Below are 25,022 nucleotides of genomic sequence, written 5' to 3'. Positions count from 1 at the left end.
CCCCTACCTCCAATTGGCATGAAATTGGGCCCCCCGGAAGCGGTTGGTGCTGATGCAACAAGGTCATCACGTCGTTGTCACCACCTACGTCCAGGTGCCAAGCTTTGTGCTTGAGAATAGGAGGCCTGTGCTGCGTGGGGTGACGCCTGCCCTCCTGGGCTTTGCCAAAAATGTGTCAAATTGGGCCATGCAGCTCCTAAGGCTGGCCCTCAGTGGCTGGGCTCCACCACCTACTTCTCTGAGAAAAGTTTTTCGCCATTCATCCCTTCGTCACGCATGGAGGGGAAGTTCATACGATCAACTCCCGTGCAACTAGGCAGCAGAGCCATGACTCCAGGGGGGCAGGACACGAGTGCTCACTTCCTATAGCAGATGTCTCCAGTATCCACTAAAATTGAGTGTTGGGAGAGTTAGGACAGACAAAAGAAAATATTTCTTTACCCAGTGCGTAATTAGTCTGTGGAACCCCTTGCCACAGGATGCGGTGATGGCATCTGGCCTAGATGCCTTGGAAAGGGGATTAGACAAGTTTCTGGAGGAAGAGCCCATCACAGGTTACAAGCCATGATGGGTATGTGCAACCTCCTGATTTTAGAAGCAGGCTGAATGCCAGGTACAAGGGAGGGCAGCAGGATTCAGGTCTCTTGTTGTTCTGTCTGCTTCCTGAGGCATCTGGTAGGCCACTGTGAGGTACACGAAGCTGGACTCGATGGGCCTTTGGCCTGATCCAGCAGGGCTCTTCTTACGTTCTCATGTTCTTATATGGAGAAGAAGCCTGCTGGGAAATCATCATCTGAGCCGGCCTCGTGCATTTAAACAGAAACATCCTTTATTTTGTTTGTATTGAATCTACTGCCTTTGAATTCACTGGCTGACCCCGAGGTCTAACACTATGCAAATTTGTTTAAGTGCTTCCATTTCATGGAGCAACATGTGGGCTGAAATAACTTTGCACCAGCCTGGGATAAGAATTCTGAGATTTTCTGACTTCTGAAACGTGCAGCAGACATGCCAGCAAGTCAGGAAGAAAGCTTGGGCTGTAGCCATTGTTTCAGTGCTCCCCTGACAGATATATATATAAATATATCTATATGCCATGCTGTGCCGTGTTATTTTTGCTCTTGATCAATAAAATGATGGAGCCTCATTAATCCGGTAAACAAACTCAAGTGAGTGTTATTAATATGCATTCCATGAGAAAACGCCTCCGCCATAATATCGAGATGTATACCTAATTATTTTTCAGATTGCAGGTGTGTTCGGATCCATTCGGGTCATTCTGACATGAAAAATGTGATGAAAGTCACCTCCTGGAAGAAAACTATTTAGCTCCTCAGCCATACTTCCTTATCTTCATTAGCCCATGGCAGGTCCAATTTTAGTTCACTTGGTTTATGAGGGAAAGCAGAGAGATACCGCAGGAGACAAATATATACCACACATATCCCACAAAGCGTAGCAGGGGAATAAAACCAAATAAAAATGAGACTAGGGAGGGGAAGCCAGAAGACATGAAAACGCACAAGGAAAAATGTGTCCAAAACCGAGATTTTGTGGTTAAGAAGCAACTCTTCCCAAAATTTTCATACTGAAAAGGATATTCTAGAATAGTAAAAAGCCTAGATAGAGCACAAACGGCTTGGAATGGACTTCACACACTCACACACACAAGCAAAAATACCTGAAAGCTTACATATTGCACTATGGACACTAATCGCTTCTAATAAAAGTATTGGAATATGTAATCTAGAATCTAATCTAGGGTGGGGGATAAGAATAGGCACTCAGTTTGGCTGCACTTGTTGTAAGAGGCAACTAAACAGCCACCGGGTAGATGGGACTCGTAAGTCTGGGAAGGCAGCTCATCTGAGAGAAGGAAAACTCTGATCCCAAACCTCCACTGCCTTGTGGCTACATCCAGTTATGGAAAAGGCTTCAGGAGTCCACCTCGAGGCAAAATCCGGAGCCGGAGTCCCTGAGGCAGTTCATGGCTGAACACAGTCATGTTCTGGCAACTCCTGCGATGCTGCTGGAACCAACTGTATTGGCCTCTGCCTTTCCATTGGACCATTTCAGCAACGTGGAGAGGGGGGATTTGCTGCATGGGTAACAGCCTATCCTCCATATCTACTCTACCCAGGCTTTGCACACTGGAGAGGACATTCTGTTCCAGAACCACCATTCAGAGTGCAATACCATAGTCTTCTGAGACTGAAGGATGCCAACAATAATCTAGGGTGGTCCATTATGTGCCCTGTGGGCTGCATGAAGTTTGTGACTCCTCTTTTGGTGGCCCTCAAGAATCTTTGGAGAAGCCAGAAGGACATAGCAGAGAGATTGAAAATCCCCGCCGCAGACAATGCCTTCTCCTCCACCTGCCATCTGGCTCAGAACCTGGAATTAATTGGTGGTGACATCATCACATTGCTGCGAATTACTTGTGCGCTCAGGGGGTGTGTGTGCCCAGCATACTGCTGTCGTCCCGTCCCCCCCAGCGGCAAATGTTGATCTGCTGTGACCTACTCTAATCTAGAAATACTTTGTTCTAAAGATGGTACAAGAATAGCTAAACTACAATCTAACCAAAGGTATCTATAGACCGTGTGGATTGTATCCATGATGTAATCTGGCATGATTGGACTTGGCCACTGTTTGAAAGCGCAAGCAAATATATGAGACAGGTGTATATGTGGAACGAGCACTTGGGCACATAGGTACAGAAGGCTTTAATGTTCTTTAGCCCTGGAATTCTATGAATCTATCAATCTTTCAAGTTCAATAAAGTGCTTTTATGAACCTGCTCATATGAGAGAAGCAACAAATCTTTCTTTCTTTTCCTGATGTATAGTTTTCACAAGGGAGTTTTTACTTGCTCAGGGATAAGTCCACACAGTAGCTGCCAACACTCCCTGTCATGCTGCTAATTGGCTACTACTGCGTTCATCTGGAAATTGCCCAGGTATCCCCCCACAATCAGCCTGAAGAAAACACAGGTCATGGTTCAGGATGTGGACTCACCTCCCTGCATTACAATCTCTGAGCATGAACTGGAGGTTGTCCATGACTTTGTGTACCTTGGCTCAACGATCTCCGACACACATTCTCTCGATACCGAGCTAAACAAGCGCATCGGTAAAGCAGCTACCACGTTTTCCAGACTCACAAAGAGAGTCTGGTCCAACAAGAAGCTGACGGAACATACCAAGATCCAGGTCTACAGAGCTTGCGTCCTGAGTACACTTCTGTACTGCAGCGAGTCATGGACTCTTCGCTCACAACAGGAGAGGAAACTGAGCGCTTTCCACATGCGCTGCCTCCGACGCATCCTCGGTATCACCTGGCAGGACAAAGTTCCAAACAACACAGTCTTGGAACGTGCTGGAATCCCTAGCATGTATTCACTGCTGAAACAGAGACGCCTGCGTTGGCTTGGTCATGTCGTGAGAATGGATGATGGCCGGATCCCAAAGGATCTCCTCTATGGAGAACTCGTGCAAGGAAAGCGCCCTACAGGTAGACCACAGCTGCGATACAAGGACATCTGCAAGAGGGATCTGAAGGCCTTAGGGATGAACCTCAACAAGTGGGAAACCCTGGCCTCTGAGCGGCCCGCTTGGAGGCAGGCTGTGCAGCATGGCCTTTCCCAGTTTGAAGAGACACTTTGCCAACATTCTGAGGCTAAGAGGCAAAGAAGGAAGGCCCATAGCCAGGGAGACAGACCAGGGACAGACTGCACTTGCTCCCGGTGTGGAAGGGATTGTCACTCCCGGATTGGCCTTTTCAGCCACACTAGACGCTGTGCCAGAACCACCTTTCAGAGCGCGATACCATAGTCTTTCGAGACTGAAGGTTGCCAATACAATCCCCCCACAAACATGCGTGACACAAAAGACTTGGTTGAAACAGGGCCATGATTTATTCCATTACAAGGCTATGCAGCGATTGCTGCAATGCAATGGGTCCTGATATACTCCACCCCCCTTTAGTGCGCCCTCCTTTGGGTGAACCACCTTGACTCAGAACCTGAGCTCGCCCAAGGCTCCCCCAGATTCTTCACCACCAACCCCTGGAAATGGGGTCCAGCCAGCTGAATTGTTCTGCCCACCCTGAACCAGGGAACCATGAAAGTGAGCATCCCAATTCCATTCTGGGGTCAAGTCAGGTTGCCCCTGATCCAAGTAGCCTCGGGGCTCAGCACTGGCCTTAACCCAGCCTGTTGCTTGCCTGAAGGTAGATACTAATTCCCTATTTCTCCTCCCATTCCCACACTACCCTGCCACACGGGGGGGCTAGCCTAGCGCTTAGCAACCCCCCGCCCCATTTAAGAGTCCTTGCAGGACCCGTTGCAAGTCTGACAGAAAAATATGGTTCACAACCTCTGAGAGATGCATGCCATCTCCCCTGTAAAGGAGCGGCAGAAAGCTCACTTTATCTGGGTGGCAAAGCACCAGGCCGCCAGCTGCCGACGCTTCCCTCCCTAGGTGCGCATTCACCTTCCTTCTGGCTCTATCAACTCCAGCCAGGCTTGTAGTACACCTCCAAACCCAGCGCGGAAGCACATCCGACCATATGATGATCGGATATGATGATCGGATAGCCGCCTTGAGTCCCTTCGGGGAGAAAGGCGGGGTAGAAATAAAGTTATTATTATTATTTTTATTATTATGATCAGGCCAGGCATCCAGCTTCTCAGTGTGGCGAGGTCTTCTGCCGCCTGCTGCCTCAAGGACAGCCCCATCCTCAGGCAAAAGTCATTACCGCCAAGGTGTATGAGAAGCACCTGGGGAGGAGCAGCTCCCTGTAGACACTCATATACCATGGGCAGTAACTGCACCCACTTCATCTCTCTTCTGGCGGTCCACTGCACTGAAAGCTATGCTCCCAGGCGCAGCTGAGATCCGAATTCACTCTTGAGAGCTTGCATGTGAGCCCAGAAGACAATGGAGCAGCCACAAATCAGTGCCCTCGCTGGCAGGGAAAGGCCCAAACCTAACAATTAAAGAAGGAAAAACAGAACAATGTAAGTCAACACGAATAATCAGGTGATAACTAAGACGATCCGCCTGCCTTGGTGCGCACGTAGCTCTTAAGTGCCCGAGATCTCCACCTACCCATTCTTTTGATCTCCCCACTATCACAACCCTTGGCCAGCAGCAGCCATTGCTGCCCCTATCCTAAATGAATGAAGGCCAAACTTGGCTGAGTCCTGGACAAGGCCATCCAGACACTTCCTCACCACAGCCAGGAACTGGAACCTGGTGAGGGGCTCCAGCCTCCTCTGCCCCCTTGGGAGACCATCATTGACATCTTGGGGTCCGCTCACTTTATGCGCCTCCTGCGCTACGTCGGCCCCATTCCCAGCACAACGGTGCTCCTTCCACATGTGCACAAAGAGCGGCCCATCCAGAAATGCCTCTTTGAACCACACACTCACACAGCCCTGCCACCGGGCAAAACGGGGAGTTCCCTGCCCCATTCAGATGGACCCACTGTCCATGACCAGCCTGGTCTGTCTTCGACTGCCTCAGCCTCACGCCAGCCTGGGTCCAGTGTGCATCCGTGACCCGTAGGGTGCGCTCAGAAGCAGGTTGGCAACAACATCACTCCTCTTTCAAAGGAGTAGGGTCAGCACACCCTCTAAACAGGTTGCCGACAGAACCTCACCCCTCCCCCACTGGAGAAGGGGTCGCTCACCCATTAAGCGGGTTGATAACAACATCACCCCTCTCTCAAAGGAACAGGGGCAGCGTACCTGCTAGCAGGTTGTTGACAGGTCATCACCCCTCTCCCACTGGAGCAGGGGGTCGCATGCCCGTTAAGCGGGTTGGTAACAACAACAATCCTAAAGCAGTGGAGGCAGCGTACCCGTTAAGCAGGCTGTTAACAGATCATCGTCCTTCTCAAGGAGAAGGGCCACAATCCCGTTAAGCGGGTTGGTGACTGAACATCGCCCCTCTCCAAGGAGTAGGGGCAGAGCACCCATTAAATGGTTGCTAACCAAACAGCCCCCTCTCAAAGGAGAAGAGGCCACAAATCTGTAAAGTAGGTTTGCAACCAAACATCGTCCCTCCCCAAGAGGTAGGGACAGAGTACCCATTAAGTGGGCTGGTAACAGAACCCCTCTCTAAGAAGGGGCCACAATCCCGCTAAGTGGGTTGTTAACAGAACCTCCTCCCCTCTTCTTAGGGGCATTATGCCAACTAAGTGGGTTGGCAAAGAAACACCCCCCCTTCTCTGAAAGGAGTAGGGGCATTACTTCTGAAAATCGCATTGTTGACAGAACACCACCTCTCCCACAGGAGTCGGTGAAGCACACCTGGTAGGCAGGCTGGTCACAGATCAACACCCCCTCCTAAGGAGAAGGGGTAGCATGCCTGTTAAGCAGGTTGGAAATCGAACACCACTCTTCTCTCAAAGGAGTAGGCGGTGCACTCGTTAAGCAGGGTGGTCGGAGTTGTTAATTGCACCTGCTGATGCACAGGGAGAACATAGTATTAAATGCACCAGAGTGCCCCATCCACTCCTCTAAATTCCATGGGTGCTGAAGCCTGGCCTGGCAGCTTTCGAAGCGGCTCCCATATAGATGGAGCGCAGGCTGTAAGCAATCAGAGATGGCCAGGGGCTCCCAATATGCCCCTAAATATCATCCGAAACTATTGTATTGGCAACCTTCAGTCTCGAAAGACTATGGTATCGCGCTCTGAAAGGTGGTTCTGGCACAGCGTCTAGTGTGGCTGAAAAGGCCAATCCGGGAGTGACAATCCCTTCCACACCGGGAGCAAGTGCAGTCTGTCCCTGGTCTGTCTCCCTGGCTATGGGCCTTCCTTCTTTGCCTCTTAGCCTCAGACTGTTGGCAAAGTGTCTCTTCAAACTGGGAACGGCCATGCTGCACAGCCTGCCTCCAAGCGGGCCGCTCAGAGGCCAGGGTTTCCCACTTGTTGAGGTCCATCCCTAAGGCCTTCAGATCCCTCTTGCAGATGTCCTTGTATCGCAGCTGTGGTCTACCTGTAGGGCGCTTTCCTTGCACGAGTTCTCCATAGAGGAGATCCTTTGGGATCCGGCCATCATCCATTCTCACGACATGACCAAGCCAACGCAGGCGTCTCTGTTTCAGCAGTGAATACATGCTAGGGATTCCAGCACGTTCCAGGACTGTGTTGTTTGGAACTTTGTCCTGCCAGGTGATGCCGAGGATGCGTCGGAGGCAGCGCATGTGGAAAGCGCTCAGTTTCCTCTCCTGTTGTGAGCGAAGAGTCCATGACTCGCTGCAGTACAGAAGTGTACTCAGGACGCAAGCTCTGTAGACCTGGATCTTGGTATGTTCCGTCAGCTTCTTGTTGGACCAGACTCTCTTTGTGAGTCTGGAAAACGTGGTAGCTGCTTTACCGATGCGCTTGTTTAGCTCGGTATCGAGAGAATGTGTGTCGGAGATCGTTGAGCCAAGGTACACAAAGTCATGGACAACCTCCAGTTCATGCTCAGAGATTGTAATGCAGGGAGGTGAGTCCACATCCTGAACCATGACCTGTGTTTTCTTCAGGCTGATTGTCAGTCCAAAATCTTGGCAGGCCTTGCTAAAACGATCCATGAGCTGCTGGAGATCTTTGGCAGAGTGGGTAGTAACAGCTGCATCATCGGCAAAGAGGAAGTCACGCAGACATTTCAGCTGGACTTTGGATTTTGCTCTCAGTCTGGAGAGGTTGAAGAGCTTTCTGTCTGATCTGGTCCGGAGATAGATGCCTTCTGTTGCAGTTCCAAAGGCCTGCTTCAGCAGGACAGCGAAGAAAATCCCAAACAAGGTTGGTGCAAGAACACAGCCCTGCTTCACTCCGCTTCGGATGTCAAAAGGGACTGATGTGGAGCCATCGAAGACAACAGTGCCCTTCATGTCCTAATGAAACTAATGTCATCCGAAACTAATCCGAAACATGTCATCCGAAACTAATGAAGTATTAACAGGGAGGAGTTCAGGTGCTTGCATAAAAAAAGGGGGGGCCCTCCCTGGGAGGAGATAGTTGCAGGGGGTTGGACATGGTGCAAGCTGGGCAGATGTGAGTTAGGGGAGCCACCACCACACCATCGTCCATGCCCCTTCTGGTCAGTCTTATACATCTGCAGGTGTAAGTATGGTGTGTTAGGACTCAACCTGCAACCATCATGCCACAATTCTTGGTAGGGGGGGAAGCAAACCTGAATTTGGCAAGCACTGCACTGGGGAAATGCATCCCCGTAGAGATACCGAGATATTGGCCTGCACAGCAAAGCCTCACAACCCAAACGCAACGTAATCAAAGAAAAAAAAATTCTTAAAATGCCTTATTCATAGAGGCAGAGTTGTAAATATCAAGAAGTGCATTAATATGCAAGAGAAATTAGGAGCATATCTTATGGAGGCATTATTAAATCCATTTGCTATGGGCCTGACAAATTCTGATGTGCCACTAAAACATTTAAAGCTTGCATGCATCAAAAGTGATGATTTGCCAGCAGATCTATTGTTATTTTCTTTTGAGTCACCACAAAAGACTTGAAGAATTAAAAAAAAAGACAAAAACTCCATTCCTGTCTCATGCCATTCTGTTTTGTCTTATTGTGACATCAGTCACACAAACAGCTCTTTTTTTCTTTTTGACACCTTGCTTTAAGCTGCCGTTTTGTGGTGCCTTTGATCGTGACATCCATTAACTAAGGTGGGTCCTTTGTTTTTACCTTTCAAAACTGTCATGGTATCACTAAGTGTTCAGACACCCCTGAAAAAAACCACGCTGAAGGGGATGAAACAGCCACCTAACCCCTTACAGCATTCATGCCTTGTGCAGCCTCTTTAAACAAAACAGAAAGTGCAGGACATGCTGCTGCACATGTTCCATACTTCCTGTTTTACTTAAAGGGACCATACAAGGAGTAAAGTAAGGGGGTAGGTGGGTGGATTGTCACCTCCTGCACATTTTTGGGGTGCATGTGGTGGCAGCAGCAGCAGTGATCCGCTTGGCATAACTAAGGGGTTGCAGGGGGTAGCAATTGCACTGGGTAACAAACTTTAGGAGGGCAACAAGCTGAGTTTGACACTAGTGGCCAAATTGTGAAAACCTAGGTATGCATGAATAATACCATCATGTATATCTTTGGAACAGTAATTTAATGCTGAATGCAATGAAACAAACCACATTGGAATACTTTTATTCTATGAAATGTTATAGCCAATTAACCAGAATGTTTTTTGTTATTTTACTTAATAAATTAAATTTGATTTCATTGGGGGGGGGGGGCTGCAAAATCTTCTTTGGCCCTGGGTAGCAGATGCTTTAGCTATGCCACTGCCTCATTTCACTTTTTGAAAAGTCTGGGTATGATGTCACTTCCGGAAGTGATGTTACTTCTGGGGCATCATTTTGCACTTGGCACCATCACTTTATCTTGTTTCTCCCCTGCATGGTCCCTTTCAACAAAACAGGAAGTGTGGAACACACTCCCAGGAAGTAGTTTGGAGTGGCTCCATGCATGATGGCTAGAGGGAAGTAGCAACAGATTTGGGGTGAAGGGCACATCAACTCTGTTTAACACTCCCCACAACTTGCCACAAGCTACGTACATTGTCCACTCCCTGGCCACCAGGGTTATAGCGTTATGCTGTAAGTCCATTACTCACACATAACATGTCCAACCATGTCATTGTGCATTCCTGACATCATTAGCACAGCCGTAGAAGATCACATCCAAACATTTCATCTCGAAGGCCCAAACGCATCAGCGTAATGTCAAAAGCAGCCCCAAGGTCTGAAATTTTTACTCTGCGTGCAGATATCATGTCATTTTGTTGGCTACAAAAGTTCTGGGGTCTAATGCAATTGCCAAGGTCGTTTTCTGCAATAGCTCAGGTGACAGATACTTTGAACTTTCGCAGATGTGAGGAAACTCATTAATAAACACCATCGCTCCAGCCCACTGAATAAACTTCAAATGGCAACGTCCATTGATGAGGGGACAAATAAATTTCAGATTTATGAAGCAGAGCTGCATAAATCAGATTAGCACCCAAAATGATTGCATGATTTGCAGCTCTATGAAAACTTACATTAGCAACTCAAATGTTGGTTATAGGCAGCATCTCTCTCTCTCTCTCTCTCTCTCTCTCTCTCTCTCTCTCTCAATGATTCTTTGCACAAATCTGGGAGTGCACTGGGGCCTTAAAAACTGAGTTTAAGGTCACATTGCAATGACCGTATGATACATATTAGCCTGCTTTAAATGAGATGTTGATCCTTTAAAAATCAATTTTAGGCTAGGCTGATTTTAAATGAGGCATTAGCAGCACACCAATGTACAAAGGGCAGATCTTTTTCTCACTGCTATAAAATGGAGCTTTGTGATTCTGCCACATTCCTCCAGAGTGTGTGGTGGCAGCTAGACCAGGGCTGGTCCAGCTCCAGCTGCATCTTGTTCTTGCTTCATGCAGATGGGGTGAGCCACAGATAGCTGGAAAAAGGGAGCCAAGATTCTAAATCTGCACAGGAAGCATCCATAAGCATTCCTGGAGAGGAGAGCCAATGACCAACCTGGGTGGGCAGAGCTGCTTCTATATTACATAAGAAGTTGCCAGGGTTCCGGTGGTATATTCCATTTCCAGTTCCATCTAGAAATGTGCAGGCTTAATCCTGAGACTATTGACATGAGAATTCAGTTTTCAGGGCCAGCCTTAGGAGCTGTAGAGCCCAATTGGAAATATTTCTCAAACTCAAGGAAGAATGAGAAAGAATCTCAAAACACACAGATGAACAGGCCTTGCTGAGAGAGAATCAGCCTGGCTTCTGTAGGGGTAAGTCTTGCCTCACAAACCTTTTAGAATTCTTTGAAAAGGTCAATAGGCATGTGGATGCAGGAGAACCCATGGACATTATATATCTGGACTTTCAGAAGGCATTCAACATGTCCCTCACCAAAGGCTACTGAAAAAACTCCACAGTCAGGGAATTAGAGGGCAGGTCCTCTCCTGGACTGAGAACTGGTTGAAGACCAGGAAACAGAGAGTGGGTGTCAATGGGCAATTTTCACAACAGAGAGAGGTGAAAAGCGGTGTGCCCCAAGGATCTGTCCTGGGACCGGTGCTTTTCAACCTCTTCATAAATGACCTGGAGACAGGGGTGAGCAGTGAGGTGGCTAAGTTTGCAGACGACACCAAACTTTTCCGAGTGGTAAAGACCAGAAGTGATTGTGAGGAGCTCCAGAAGGATCTCTCCAGACTGGCAGAATGGGCTGCAAAATGGCAGATGTGTTTCAATGTCAGTAAGTGTAAAGTCATGCACATTGGGGCAAAAGATTAAAACTTCACATATAGGCTGATGGGTTCTGAGTTGTCTGTGACAGATCAGGAGAGAGATCTTGGGGTGGTGGTGAGCAAGTCGATAAAAGTGTTGACCCAATGTGGTGCGGCAGTGAAGAAGGCCAATTCTGTGCTTGGGATCATTAGAAAAGGTATTGATAACAAAATGGCTAATATTATAATGCCGTCGTACAAATCGATGGTAAGGCCACACCTGGAGTATTGTGTCCAGTTCTGGTTGCCGCATCTCAAAAAGGACATAGTGGAAATGGAAAAGGTGCAAAAGAGAGCGACTAAGATGATTACTGGGTTGGGGCACCTTCCTTATGAGGAAAGGCTATGGCATTTGGGCCTCTTCAGCCTAGAAAAGAGACACCTGAGGGGGGACATGATTGAGACATACAAAATTATGCATGGGAAGGATAAAGTAAATAGAGAGATGCTCTTTACACTCTCACATAATACCAGAACCAGGGGACATCCACTAAAATTGAGTGTTGGGAGAGTTAGGACAGACAAAGAAATATTTCTTTACTCAGCGTGTGGTTGGTCTGTAGAACTCCTTGCCATAGGAGTGGTGGTAATAGGTGTGGTGACGGCATCTGACCTGGATGCCTTTAAAAGGGGATTGGACAAGTTTCTGGAGGAAAAATCCATTATGGGTTACAAGCCATGATGTGTATGCGCAACCTCCTGATTTTAGAAATGGGTTATGTCAGAATGCCAGATGCAAGGGAGGGCACCAGGATGCAGGTCTCTTGTTATCTGGTGTGCTCCCTGGGGCATTTGGTGGGCCGCTGTGAGATACAGGAAGCTGGACTAGATGGGCCTATGGCCTGATCCAGTGGGGCTGTTCTGATGTTCTTAAACTACAATTCCCAGGAGGCCTTGCAGGTCTCTTGTTATCTGGTGTGCTCCCTGGGGCATTTGGTGGGCCTCTGTGAGATACAGGAAGCTGAACTAGATGGGCCTATGGCCTGATTCAGTGGGGCTGTTCTTATGTTTTTATTTTTTACAGTGCTCCAGGTCCACAGCCAAGGTCTGTAGAATCTTAGAGAAATAAATAACATTAATTATAGACTTAATATCTCTGTGGTAGATTGGAAAGTAATCAAAATGTGCTCTTAAAAAGTGCATGTGAGTTAATGAAACTAAGCACATTTTCATATAAAATTACATACATGTCAGACTACAAGAAAAAAATTATAGATTATGTACCGCCGCAAAAATAGCTTTTAAATTTTTTAAATTTTTTTATTTTTAAAGTACCTTTGGGGTAGTGCCAGACCTCCAAAGGTAGTGCATGGCCCCCTCTGCAGGCCTCCCTACTGCTTAGAATGCAGTTGTGACCCACTCCTGCTTTCACAATGAAAAGCAAAGTCAGTTGCGATAGCAGCAGGGAGCCATTCTGAGCAGTGGGCCCACAGAGGGGGCCTTGACTGACACTCTCCATAGGGCTGGCATGACCCCAAAAGTATTTTATCACAGTGGCAGCATGATCTAGGAAGTGCCATCACCACTGGTGGGCCACATACTTTAAGGGGATAGTCAGTGGTTCCAGTTGCCCTCTGGGGTCTCAACTGCCAGGTTTGGACCACTGCTCTAGTACAATGCTTGCAGGATCCCTGTCTGGGACTGTTTGCACATCCAACATGTCCTCTACCATTGAGCTACAATGAGCTACAATCCATTCTGTACAATGGATTGTACAGCCCCTACAATGAGCTTACCATTGAGCTACAATCCATTGAAACACTTGCCTGGGAAGAAGCACAAACCTGTAACCAGCAGTGTGCTAAGCTACAGGTTGTTGGCTAGAGCCCAGACAACCAGAGTCCTGCTACATAAGGGACCCACTGACAGCCCACTCCTATCCAACTTTTCAGTTCTGACGTAGCTATGCCAGTGGGTTGTACGCTGCATTCTGTGGTGGAGGGGCAGTCACAGAGACCCCCTCAAAGTAAGGGAACATTTATTCCCTTATCTCAGGACCGCATTGCAGCTGCATCAGCATCAGATCAGATGGCATGAATTCTGACAATAAACTCATGCAGATTTTGTCATTTGCATATCCCACAAGATTTAAAACAAGAGACCTACTGGATTTAGGTGGTCTCCATTTGAGCAGCAGTTATATTTTGCAGACTGATTAGGGAAACTTATTACACATATATTGATGAAATTGTGCCTTTCAAACAACATGAATCTGCTTAGGTATTTGTATGTTTGGATAAACCATAAGTCTGTTGACTTATGAACCTGTTCAGTTCCTCTTTTCCTTCCAGCTAAAGCTAATCTGAAGAAGTTAAGCACTGATTGGGTTGCCTTTAGATGCTCTGACTTCCCAAGGCTCAGGGAGTATGCCAAAGTATTGTAAAGTCTCTCTGTCTCATGGCCACATGCTGTGGCTTGTTGATTCCCCTTCATTGGATCTTGGCAGAACTTACTTTCAAGTAAATGAGCATAGAATTGCACCCCAAGGGCAACCTGTATGTGCTTGGGCTGCTGAACAGTCATTGACTTTTTTTTTTTTTTTTAAAAAGCATCCTGAAAAGACAAAAACTGTGGCAGAGGTCTACTAAAGATAGGGAATGGAAAATGAGGATGGTGTCCAGGTAAACAGTGACAGTTGCACAAGAACACAGCAAGGAAATAACAGCCCATTCCTACCCACAGTTTCCTGGGAGTAAGCCCCATTGACTTTAATGAGACTTACTTCTGAATAGACATGCATAGGATTGGGCTGTAAGGTGGCAACCCTAGATTTATGCAGCCTGACTGTTAAGGACTGCTGCCTAAATAGATTTCACATTTCAGCCTCCATTTGTCATCTTATCATCTAAAACACCAAGTAAACAATCACCAAATGGCCTTTGTCTGTGGGTTGGTGTTCTGCGATGACACATTGCTGCCTGCAAGGCTGAATTCCATTTTCAGAAAGGAATCAGGCAGAAAAGAAAATCTCATCTGTTGATCTAATCTTTCCAGAAATAAAGGTGCATATCTCTGGCTTTCTTCTGAATAAAAATGTGCAGTCCAATCTCATGCATGTTTACTCAAAAAATAATAAACAATGATTTCCTCTGCATGTAAAAGGTGCTTGGTTCAAATACTGGCATTTCCAGGGATGGATAGGAAGGTACCAAGTCTAAAATGCTAGAGAGGCAGTGCCCATCAATGGGGACAGTACTGGGTCTGTCTTCATATGCAGCTCCCAATGCAGTATCATGCTCTGGTTCTTTGCAGACATTTGGGAGGAAGTCCTACTGAATTCACTGAGATTTACTTCTGAGTAAAGAAACAGAATATCAAGCTGTTAAGTCTTAAAGCCACTAGATTGCAACAATCAAAACTGGCGTAAATTAATGTTATACTCACATTGCAATGGCACATAAAGTCCCAAATACATGATGTAATGGTCAGTTCTGAAGTACAGGAACTTCTTATGATGGATCCCATAGAAATGCCCATGTCCATACCCCACTAAAATGACAGAGAGAGAGAGAGAGAGAGAGAGAGAGAGAGAGAGAGAGAGAGAGAGTTTTTAATTCATTTAAAGATCTTCTGGCTCATTTCATCACAAATGTACAAAAATTGAACACCTTCATTTTTTTTTTTTAAGATTGCGTATAAATATAGAAGGTATACTAAAATCTAGCCCAGTGGTTCTCAAACTTTTTAACACTAGGACCCATTTTTTAAAATGACAGTCTGACTGGGACCCACTGGAAGTGATGTCACAGCCAGGAGAGACATCATTAAGTTAATTAAAATAAATAAATAAATAAATAAATAAATAAATAAATAAATAAATAAATAAGGGGAGATGAAATAGGGAAGCCAGCCCTATTCCACCGTGAATTCTCTCTGTAGTCTGCCTACAATAATTTCACCCCCCCCGCGCAAAAAAAAAAAAATAAAAATAAATAATCAGTAAGATTTTCAGCCCTTCTCAGTGCCCAGTTCAATTTAAGTTCTTATTTTTAAGCCATACCTCTGTTAGGACCCAACTAGCTTTACAAGTCTAAAAAAGAAAAGAAAAATTCATTTACCAGCTCAAAACTGATTTTATTCTTTGTATGGTGGGGGCGGAGAGTGCCCTCTGGAGCATTTGTAGAGCTCCACTTTCATCAGCTTGGGACCATTCTAATGGTCTTGCATTCCCTTTTGCCTGAACTTCAACATGAGCCAAGGAACATTTGCTTACTCACGAGGAAATACAAATGTGTACCTTAGTTTTGCTTTCCATTGGCCTCAATATGTTTGTCAGCTTTGAGGGAGGGACTTCCTTCTTGAGTGTTTTTCGGGGGCTGCGTTCATCGAATTGGGACCATTCCGATGGCGTTGAATTCCTCTTGGCCTGCCCTTTGCAATGGGCGGGAAGCCCAATCCTGAGCTTCCCAGAGCCCGCTGGAGCAGTGGCGCCCAAGTGGCTACCGCTGTACCCAGTGGACACTGGGAAGCTGCCGGGAGTCTCCTCAGGGAAGGGGACTTTCATCCCCTTCCCCTGGGGAAATCCCCGAGCCCCACAATAGGGCTTCTCAAGTCTGCTCCAGCTATTTTGCCAGCATAGACTTTAGAGACTCTGTGTCGGGCCTTCTGGCTAGACATGGAGTTCAGGATATGGTGTAACAGGGCTCTGCAGGTCCCACCCCCCTTCTGCCCTGGTACCTCCCCCACCCTGCCCTCCGCCAATACCATGGGCCACACCACTGCCCGGTGGTTTCACTTATCCCAGACGGTGGCACATCCTCCTACTGCTGGTGCTGGGCCTGGCATCTGACTGACATGGGCCCAGTGCTCCCTACTCACTGGCTGTCATAAACGTGCTTTATGGCATGCTTATGGCACCCAGCACCGGCGCTAGGATGCTGGGTGAGTTTAGGATTGGGTCCTAAGGCACGGTTGCCTACTCACAAGAAAACACGTGATGTGGCTCAGTTTCAGTTTCCTTAGGTCTCCATGCATTTTCCTTCTCAGCTACCTGCTTGTCAGTTTCAGCTTCGCGACCCACCGACAATCAGGTCATGACCCACCAAGTGGGTTGCGACCCACAGTTTGAGAAACCCTGGTGTAGCCTATGCACGTTTACTGAGAAATAAGTCTCACTGTTTCAGTAGGATTCACATAGCATATAGCATTAATGCAGACTTTGAAATGTCATAAAACATTGCAAACCATCAGACTATTCTGACACAGTGTTTCATTTGAACTTGATTGGTTCCCTGTTCTGTTCTAACCGTGAAGTAATGTTGTTGGATTTGCCCCCACCCCCTTTTTGGAAGTGCTATTCAAATAAGATTTTAATGAACTGCTTAATTAAAGGTTAATTGAGGTGAATTCATTAAAGATTTATAAATCATTCTTATCGGGATAGTTATGTTTTTTAAAGATAAATTTTAAATATTTGTTTCATAAAGCATTGTTTGATCATAAAAGTATGTATAAAATTACTTGTTAAACCCCAATTCGAATTGGTATGATTTTTTTTTTCTTCCTTAATGCCCTTTTGGGCAGTTAACATATGTGAATTTAATTTAGACCTAATATTGGTCTCCTAAGATAAGAGGTAATGAAGTAGCTGCTATAGGGTATTCTTTGGAGTATGCTAGACATGTATAATTTTTTTTTTTTTTTTTTAAATTAAGAGTCTACTGGGGAATGGCAATTATGCCAAACCCTTCTTAATCTCACAGTTTTATTGCTGCTTAGAAAATTACAAATTTTGGGGGGGATTTCCATTAATTGCAACGCCCATCCTAAACGGTTCAGTGGAAGAATTACAAGACAAGTGGACATTGCGCAACCCTTCATTGCCAGAACTCCGACAGTTAATGAACTAGTGCATTAATCAATCAATGGAAATTCTTTGCCAAGGACTATCTCTGTCACGCCTCCTCATCTTGCAGTGATTTCAAAATAGAGCTGGTGGTTTATATTTTTTAACCTTCAAGTTCTGACTGGCTATTCTGGAATATTTGAAATATTACCTTATACAAACAATTCCGCTTTGTATTTTAGGCAAGCACATAAGAGCCCCGCTGGATCAGGCCAAAGGCCCATCTAGTTCAGCTTCCTGTATCTCACAGTAGCCCAACAAATGCCCCAGGGAGCACACAAGACAACAAGAGACCCGCATCCTGGTTATCTCCCTTGAATCTAGCATTCAGAGGTCACCTCCTTCTAAAACCAGGAGGTTGCACACACCCATCATGGCTTGTAACCTGTGATGTACTTTTCCTCCAGAAATCTGTGCAATTCCCTAGGCCAGATTCCATCACCACATCTTGTGGAAAGGAGTTCCACAGGCTAATTACATGCTCTGGGTAGAGAAATAGTAGATTTGCAAGGTAGCTAACAGTTCTGCTTTCTATTTTATAAGAGTTACTCTTGCTTGCATTCTGTGAAAGTTGCATGAGGTAACAGAATCATGTGTCCTATCGTATACATATTGGTTACAGGCTATCTAGGCTGCAGCAGACATGGTCAACACAGCCTAGGGTCCACTGCCAGATCAGATGGAGAACAATCAGAAGTCCCAGAGGCAGACTCTGTGGTTGTGGAAAGGGAGACAGTCTAGTACTGATGAGCCAAGATCATGTTGGCAACCTTCTGAATGGTGGTTCTGGAACAGCGTCTAGTGTGGCTGAAAAGGCCGATTTGGGAGTGACAATCCCTTCCACACCGGGAGCAAGTGCAGTCTGTCTCTGGTCTGTCTCCCTGGCTATGGGCCTTCCGTCTTTGCTTCTTTGCCTCAGACTGTTGGCCAAGTGTTTCTTCAAACTAGGAAAGGCCATGCTGCACAGCCTGCCTCCAAGCGGGCTGCTCAGAGGCCAGGGTTTCCCACTTGTTGAGGTCCATCCCTAAGGCCTTCAGATCCCTCTTGCAGATGTCCTTGTATCGCAGCTGTGGTCTACCTGTAGGGCGCTTTCCTTGCACAAGTTCTCCATAGAGGAGATCCTTTGGGATCCGGCCATCATCCATTCTTACGACATGACCGAGCCAACGCAGGCGTCTCTGTTTCAGCAGTGCATACATGCTAGGGATTCCAGCACGTTCCAGGACTGTGTTGTTTGGAACTTTGTCCTGCCAGGTGATGCCGAGGATGCGTCGGAGGCAGCGCATGTGGAAAGCGCTCAGTTTCCTCTCCTGTTGTGAGCGAAGAGTCCATGACTCGCTGCAGTACAGAAGTGCACTCAGGACACAAGCTCTGTAGACCTGGATCTTGGTATGTTCCGTCAGCTTCTTGTTGGACCAGACTCTCTTTGTGAGTCTGGAAAACGTGGTAGCTGCTTTACCGATGCACTTGTCTTAAGCCAAGATAAGACTGTGTCATTGGTGCCACTAGGGGCTTTGGGGGATGCAGACCACACCGGGTGCCACCCTCAGGGGTTGCTTTACCACAGGCTTGCTTCACACTCCAAAGTGTGGCTCCAAAGGGAAGGGGCAAGGGTCGCATGCATGACACAGTGAGGCTCCCTGCAAAATGCAGTGCTTTGCATCCACTCTAGCTATGCCACTGCTACCTCCCCAAGTTTCAGGGAGCTGAAACGTGTTCCCTGAACTTTTTTCCCAGATTGTTAGGGTCTCTCCAAGAGGGCAAAGATCCCTCTTTTTAGGACCACTTCGCCACTGTAATTGTTTGCATTCACACCCCCCCCATTACTAAAAATGAAACTTTGGCTTCTTGTTTATGGCAGGGGTCTCCAAACTTTTTGGCCAGAGGGCTGCATCAAATACCTGGCATGGCGTTGAGGGCTGGTAAAAAGATTTAACTATAAAATTTTAATGAATAAATTAGAGCTGGAACTTAGATGAGTGAATAAATGAATGAATGGGCTCATTCGTTCAACCTCTCTGGCCGTCAGAACACCCTCCAGACACAACCAGAGCACAGTTCTGGTCATGTACTGTTGAGTAGGCCAGAGGCTTTCAGGGGACAAGAGGCTGCCTATGGGACAGATAGAGGCTTGTCGCGGGCCATATCTGGCCCCCGGGCCAGGGTTTGGAGACCCCTGGTTTATGCTAAGGGACTAGATTTTGCAATCCACTTTGATCGAAGCCCTTCAGTAATAGGTAATCAGCAACCTGTCAGCTGTGGAACATACTGGTGCACAAATGCAGCTGATTGATATGCAGGAGTCAAATTCAGCCATATTCAGTCATATTTATCACTTTGCATAATTTACTCCCCTGTTTTTAGTTTCCACAGGGCCAGATCTACCCATCTGGGTGGGGGGGGGCAAAGTGAGGCTTCATCCCGCTCACAGGCACGGCTGCTGAATCCATGACCGAAATTACTCACACACACACATACCCCACTGTCAGCCTCAGAAGAGGAGGCCCTGGAGCCCAGGCCTTCCCAATACAGAGCCCAGTTCTATCCTCTGGCAGATGTGATCTCCTATATAGTCTGATATGGGAGGAGATCTATGGGGGTGTCACTCTGATGTTGCTCATTTGAGTCATGTTGGCCTGAGGAACCAAGACAGAAATAACTGGTATTATGAGGTCATTTATGGGACACAACCTGCATCCTGGTGCTATCCCCTGCATCTGGCAATAGATGCTTCATCATCAAAATTTGTTAAGAGGATCTGTCCACAAATCTGCATGTATTTGAGTACAAAGCCTGCCATCACATGCATTCCCTGGAATGGTACATATGGCGGCAAATGTAAGAAAGGGGTAAGTATTAAAGCAACAGTGCAAGTGTTCCTCAAACAAAAACAATCCAAAATGACAAACTGAAACCAAAAATAATGATAAATAATAAATTAAAGTAAAGATAAATAAAATGATCAACAGTTTAGCAACTGGGGGGACGACACTAAGGGTCCAATCCTATTCAACTTTCTATCAATGACATAGCTGTGCCAATGGACATGTGCTACGTCCTGCGTTGGGGGGGGGCATCTTCCATGCCGCAGTCATGGAGTTGTCCTCCATCCTCAGTCATCCTCTATGTCTCAGTCATGGTGGCACCATCAAGGTAAGGGAACACATGTTTATTAATCAGGCTCAAAGGCTTGTTGAAAGAACCTGGTATTTGCTGCCCACTAAAAGGTGAGACAAGGAGGTGAGAAATGGGGCCATTCCAAATGTAGGCACCACAAATGAGAAGACCCTGTTTTGCGTGCCCACCCAATGTACTTCTGACAGGAAAAGTGGAACCAAGCATGCCCTCTGAAGTCAATCTGATTGTACAGGAAGAGTAGTGAGGTGGGGGCTTGTTTATTCACAGCAACCACTCACGTTATATGAATTGTTATTCTGAATAGTTCCAAGTTCCAAACAACACAGTCCTGGAACGAGCTGGAATCCCTAGCATGTATGCACTGCTGAAACAGAAACGCCTGCGTTGGCTCGGTCATGTGGTGAGAATGGATGATGGCCAGATCCCAAAGGATCTCCTCTATGGAGAACTCGTGCAAGGAAAGCGCCCTACAGGTAGACCACAGCTGTGATACAAGGACATCTGCAAGAGGGATCTGAAAGCCTTAGAAGTAGACCTCAACAGGTGGGAAACCCTGGCCTCTGAGCGGCTCGCTTGGAGGCAAGCTGTGCAGCATGGCCTTTCCCAGTTTGAAGAGACACTTGGCCAACAGTCTGAGGCAAAGAGGCAAAGAAGGAAGGCCCATAGCCAGGGAGACAGACCAGGGACAGACTGCACTTGCTCCCGGTGTGGAAGGGATTGTCACTCCCGAATCGGCCTTTTCAGCCACACTAGACGCTGTTCCAGAACCACCATTCAGAGCACGATACCAGAGTCTTTCGAGACTGAAGGTTGCCAACAATGATTCTGAATAAACAATCACTATTTGTATTTGCAGGACATCTCCACAATTGTTCCACACATACTTTAGCTATCACCTTGCCCTCCCCAATTATTGCACATTGCAATGAATTCTGAACTCTGTCCACTTCTGAAAAGCTGAAATTACGATCATGCTCTTGTCTATCTTACTTTACAAAATGAAGCAGACCTGAGTCAAAAGCCCCTCATCAATCAGGGGCTCCTTTTTGTTGCTGGCAATTTGCTTCAACTTCATCGCTTTGGATTTGTCAGGGAATTTAAGTCATTTGACGTGGTTGTTGCTCATGAACATTTATCATAATGGGGCCTTGGATTTATGACACATTTCTACAGCATTTCAAGGCTTTATGTTGATCAGTGGATCACAGGGATAATGGATGGAGACTGATCACACATGAGTTGATATCACATAAAGTATGCGCTAGCCCACAACAAATTTGAGTGAGACTTTTTTCCATTCATTTTTCCCCCCATCACATTTCTCTTCCCCTTTTCCACTGAGTTGAACAGCAGCAGACATTGACAGCCCAACCACCCTTTCCTCGCATTTGATGTACTTGTGATTGAACTATACGTCATTAAATACCAGACATTTTTGCAGCTGATATAAGGGGAGGAGATTATCACCATGGTGCCAGCAGCAGGAGTCAAACTGAGTGAAACATTATTGGTTATAGATCCATCAATTTCACCCTGCACTGGCCTTGATTCAGGATGACTAGCCCTGCATTTTAGACTTCCTTAAAATAATTCCAGAGATTGAACCTTCTGCTACTGTGAGAGATTAGCATAGGATGGACAGAGCATCTTGTTCAATGCAGTGAGATGAGGGGCCAGAAATAGCTGGTAAGGCCAAAGCTGATCACTGTAGAAAGATCTGGTGTATGGTAGTGGTGGAACTACAAATCAGGGCTTACCCAGTTCAAGTCTCACCTCTGCCAATGAACTCACAAGGTAGTCTTGGTGGTTCCCTCTTATCCCCAGCAACAACATGGAACATAATTTATTTATTTATTTATTGGATTTGTATTCCGCCTTTCTCCCCGAAGGGCACCCAAGGTGGCAATATTATAATAATAATATTGATCATCATCATCATCATCATCATCATCATCATCATCATCATCATCATCATCATATCTCTCTCTCTCTCTCTCTCTCTCTCTCTCTCTCTGTACAGTATAGTACATAAAAATGTACTGTAACAGTCTACCTCCTCCTCATGTGTGTGTGTGTGTGTGTGTGTGTGAGAGAGAGAGAGAGAGAGAGAGAGAGAGAGAGAGAGAGAGAGAGAGAGAGAGAGAGTCACTTTTATTTTTAAAAAAGTCTAAAGCAGTTGACAGCATGCAATTAAGACAATAAGGAAATATAGATTATTATTACGAAAGTAAATTGCACAAAATTGGACATCACAAAACAACAGGAGCAGCATCCAAAAAAAAAAAAAAAAAAAAGGATTATGTAGCTATCATTTTACACCACCATCAAAAATCATCTGACCAAGTCCTGCCTTCACCAAGTGCTGGGGCCAGAAAAGTTTCATCACAAAGAGCGCATCACCGTAAAGCAGTGTTTCTCAAACAGAAACAAGTTCGGCGGAAGTCCGAGGAGGCCCATTGGGGCCAGCAGCCCTTACCTAGAGGTAAGGGGAAATGTTTCCCCTTACCTCTGGCTGAACTGCTTATGACCACTACCTGCACTGGATACAGCGCGAGCCTCCTGGCTTGCCTGTTCCAGTGCAGGATAGGATTGTGCCCTTAATTACATAGGGCGGAAATGCCAATTATTTTTAATATTCTTTGGACATAACAAAGTGTAAATACAGGTAATGCTACTGTGAAGTTATATAGACCTTAAGGAGAACACACATCTCCTTAATGACACCATGAATTATTTTCATTAGCAACTTATAAATAATCTCCAAGCAGCAGCATTGCATTTAATTGCAATTTACTTTCCTGCCAGTTGACCCCTCTCAGCTTTGTTCATCTTTCTTTAACATAACAACATTTTAACAAGGTCAAAATAGAATGATAAGCTATTAACAGTGGACTAACTCAAAAAACAATAGAGGTTCAGTGAGGTTCAGTGATCCTCTCTCTCTCTCTCTCACACACACACACATACACACACACACACACACACTACTGTTCCTAGTTATGATTTTCAGGGATGCCTTTAGACATTTCATTACAGTTGCCATATTTTTCAGTTCTCAAGGAGTTGACTCTCTGGGAATGAGATTCACCTTTGTCTGTAATATAAGTGTGAGCTCTAGTTCCATTTAAGCATAATATAGGAGTGATGGAATGCCAAAAATGACCTTTTTCTCCAGATCGTTATTTGATTCCCCTGGAATGTAAGGTAAGGGAACATTTGTTTATTTACCTCGGAGCTGCATTGTGGCTGCATCTGCACTGCAGAGTTGGAAAGGATCAGGCCCTTAGTTCTTTTATTCAGGGTTGTATTGAGATTTTGCTGGGCCCTACAAGTAGACCACAGCTGCGATACAAGGACATCTGCAAGAGGGATCTGAAGGCCTTAGGAGTGGACCTCAACAGGTGGGAAATCCTGGCCTCTGAGCGGCCTGTTTGGAGGCAGGCTGTGCAGCATGGCCTTTCCCAGTTTGAAGAGACACTTGGCCAACAGTCTGAGGCTAAGAGGCAAAGAAGGAAGGCCCATAGCCAGGGAGACAGACCAGGGACAGACTGCACTTGCTCCCAGTGCGGAAGGGATTGTCACTCCCAAATCGGCCTTTTCAGCCACACTAGACGCTGTTCCAGAACCACCTTTCAGAGCACGATACCAGAGTATTTCGAAACTGAAGGTTGCCAACAACAAGAGCAATGTTGGGCCTTCAACTTTCCATGGTTGGAAACCTTAAAACCTTCATATTATCCTGTTAGATGAATATGGCATTTCTTTCTCTGTCCTGCCAACCTCACCATCCAAAGTGACATCTCCTACATACTATGTGATGACAAAGAGGACTCAGGGAGTGCGGCACATCCATTAAGGGTATCTGGGCTCAGCAGCAAAGACACTGATGGTGCAGTTGCACATTTCAGGCTGCAATCCTATGCACACTTTCCCGGGAGAAAGCCCCATTTAGCACAATGGCACTTACTTCTGAGTAGACAGGCATAGGATTGGGCTGTCAGTCTACCGCTGCCTGAGCAATTGGGTCAAACGGATCCAAAGCGGGCAGCTGTGGGCCCTCTGGGTGCCATGGACAAACATGGACCACCAGCCCTTGAGGCCTACACTGGTTTTTTCCCACTGTTTTATTGAATATAGATTATATGTTAAACTGCCTTGGATAATATTTGATAGAAAAGCTAAGAATCCCAATCATTGGGAGGTGAACCACAACTTTTTATTCGGGGTTATTGATTGATATTGTTAATTGATGGTGATGGTAAGCCACCTTTCGGTTTTTTGCTTGGAAAGGAAAAGTGGCGTCATCTTTTTTATAAAATAAAATTGGTATTGGCAACCTTCAGTCTGGAAAGACTCTGGTATCGCGCTCTGAAAGGTGGTTCTGGCACAGCGTCTAGTGTGGCTGAAAAGGCCGATTCGGGAGTGACAATCCCTTCCACACTGGGAGCAAGTGCAGTCTGTCCCTGGCCTGTCTCCCTGGCTGTGGGCCTTCCTTCTTTGCCTCTTTGCCTCAGACTGTTGGCCAAGTGTCTCTTCAAACTGGGAAAGGCCATGCTGCACAGCCTGCCTCCAAACAGGCCGCTCAGAGGCCAGGATTTCCCACCTGTTGAGGTCCACTCCTAAGGCCTTCAGATCCCTCTTGCAGATGTCCTTGTATCGCAGCTGTGGTCTACCTGTAGGGCGCTTTCCTTGCACGAGTTCTCCATAGAGGAGATCCTTTGGGAT

The sequence above is a fragment of the Tiliqua scincoides genome, chromosome 9 (assembly GCF_035046505.1).
Source record: "Tiliqua scincoides isolate rTilSci1 chromosome 9, rTilSci1.hap2, whole genome shotgun sequence".
In the NCBI taxonomy this organism is placed as follows: Eukaryota; Metazoa; Chordata; class Lepidosauria; order Squamata; family Scincidae; genus Tiliqua; species Tiliqua scincoides.
The sequence above is the reverse complement of the archived record's forward strand: the minus strand, read 5'-3'. Positions refer to the sequence as shown.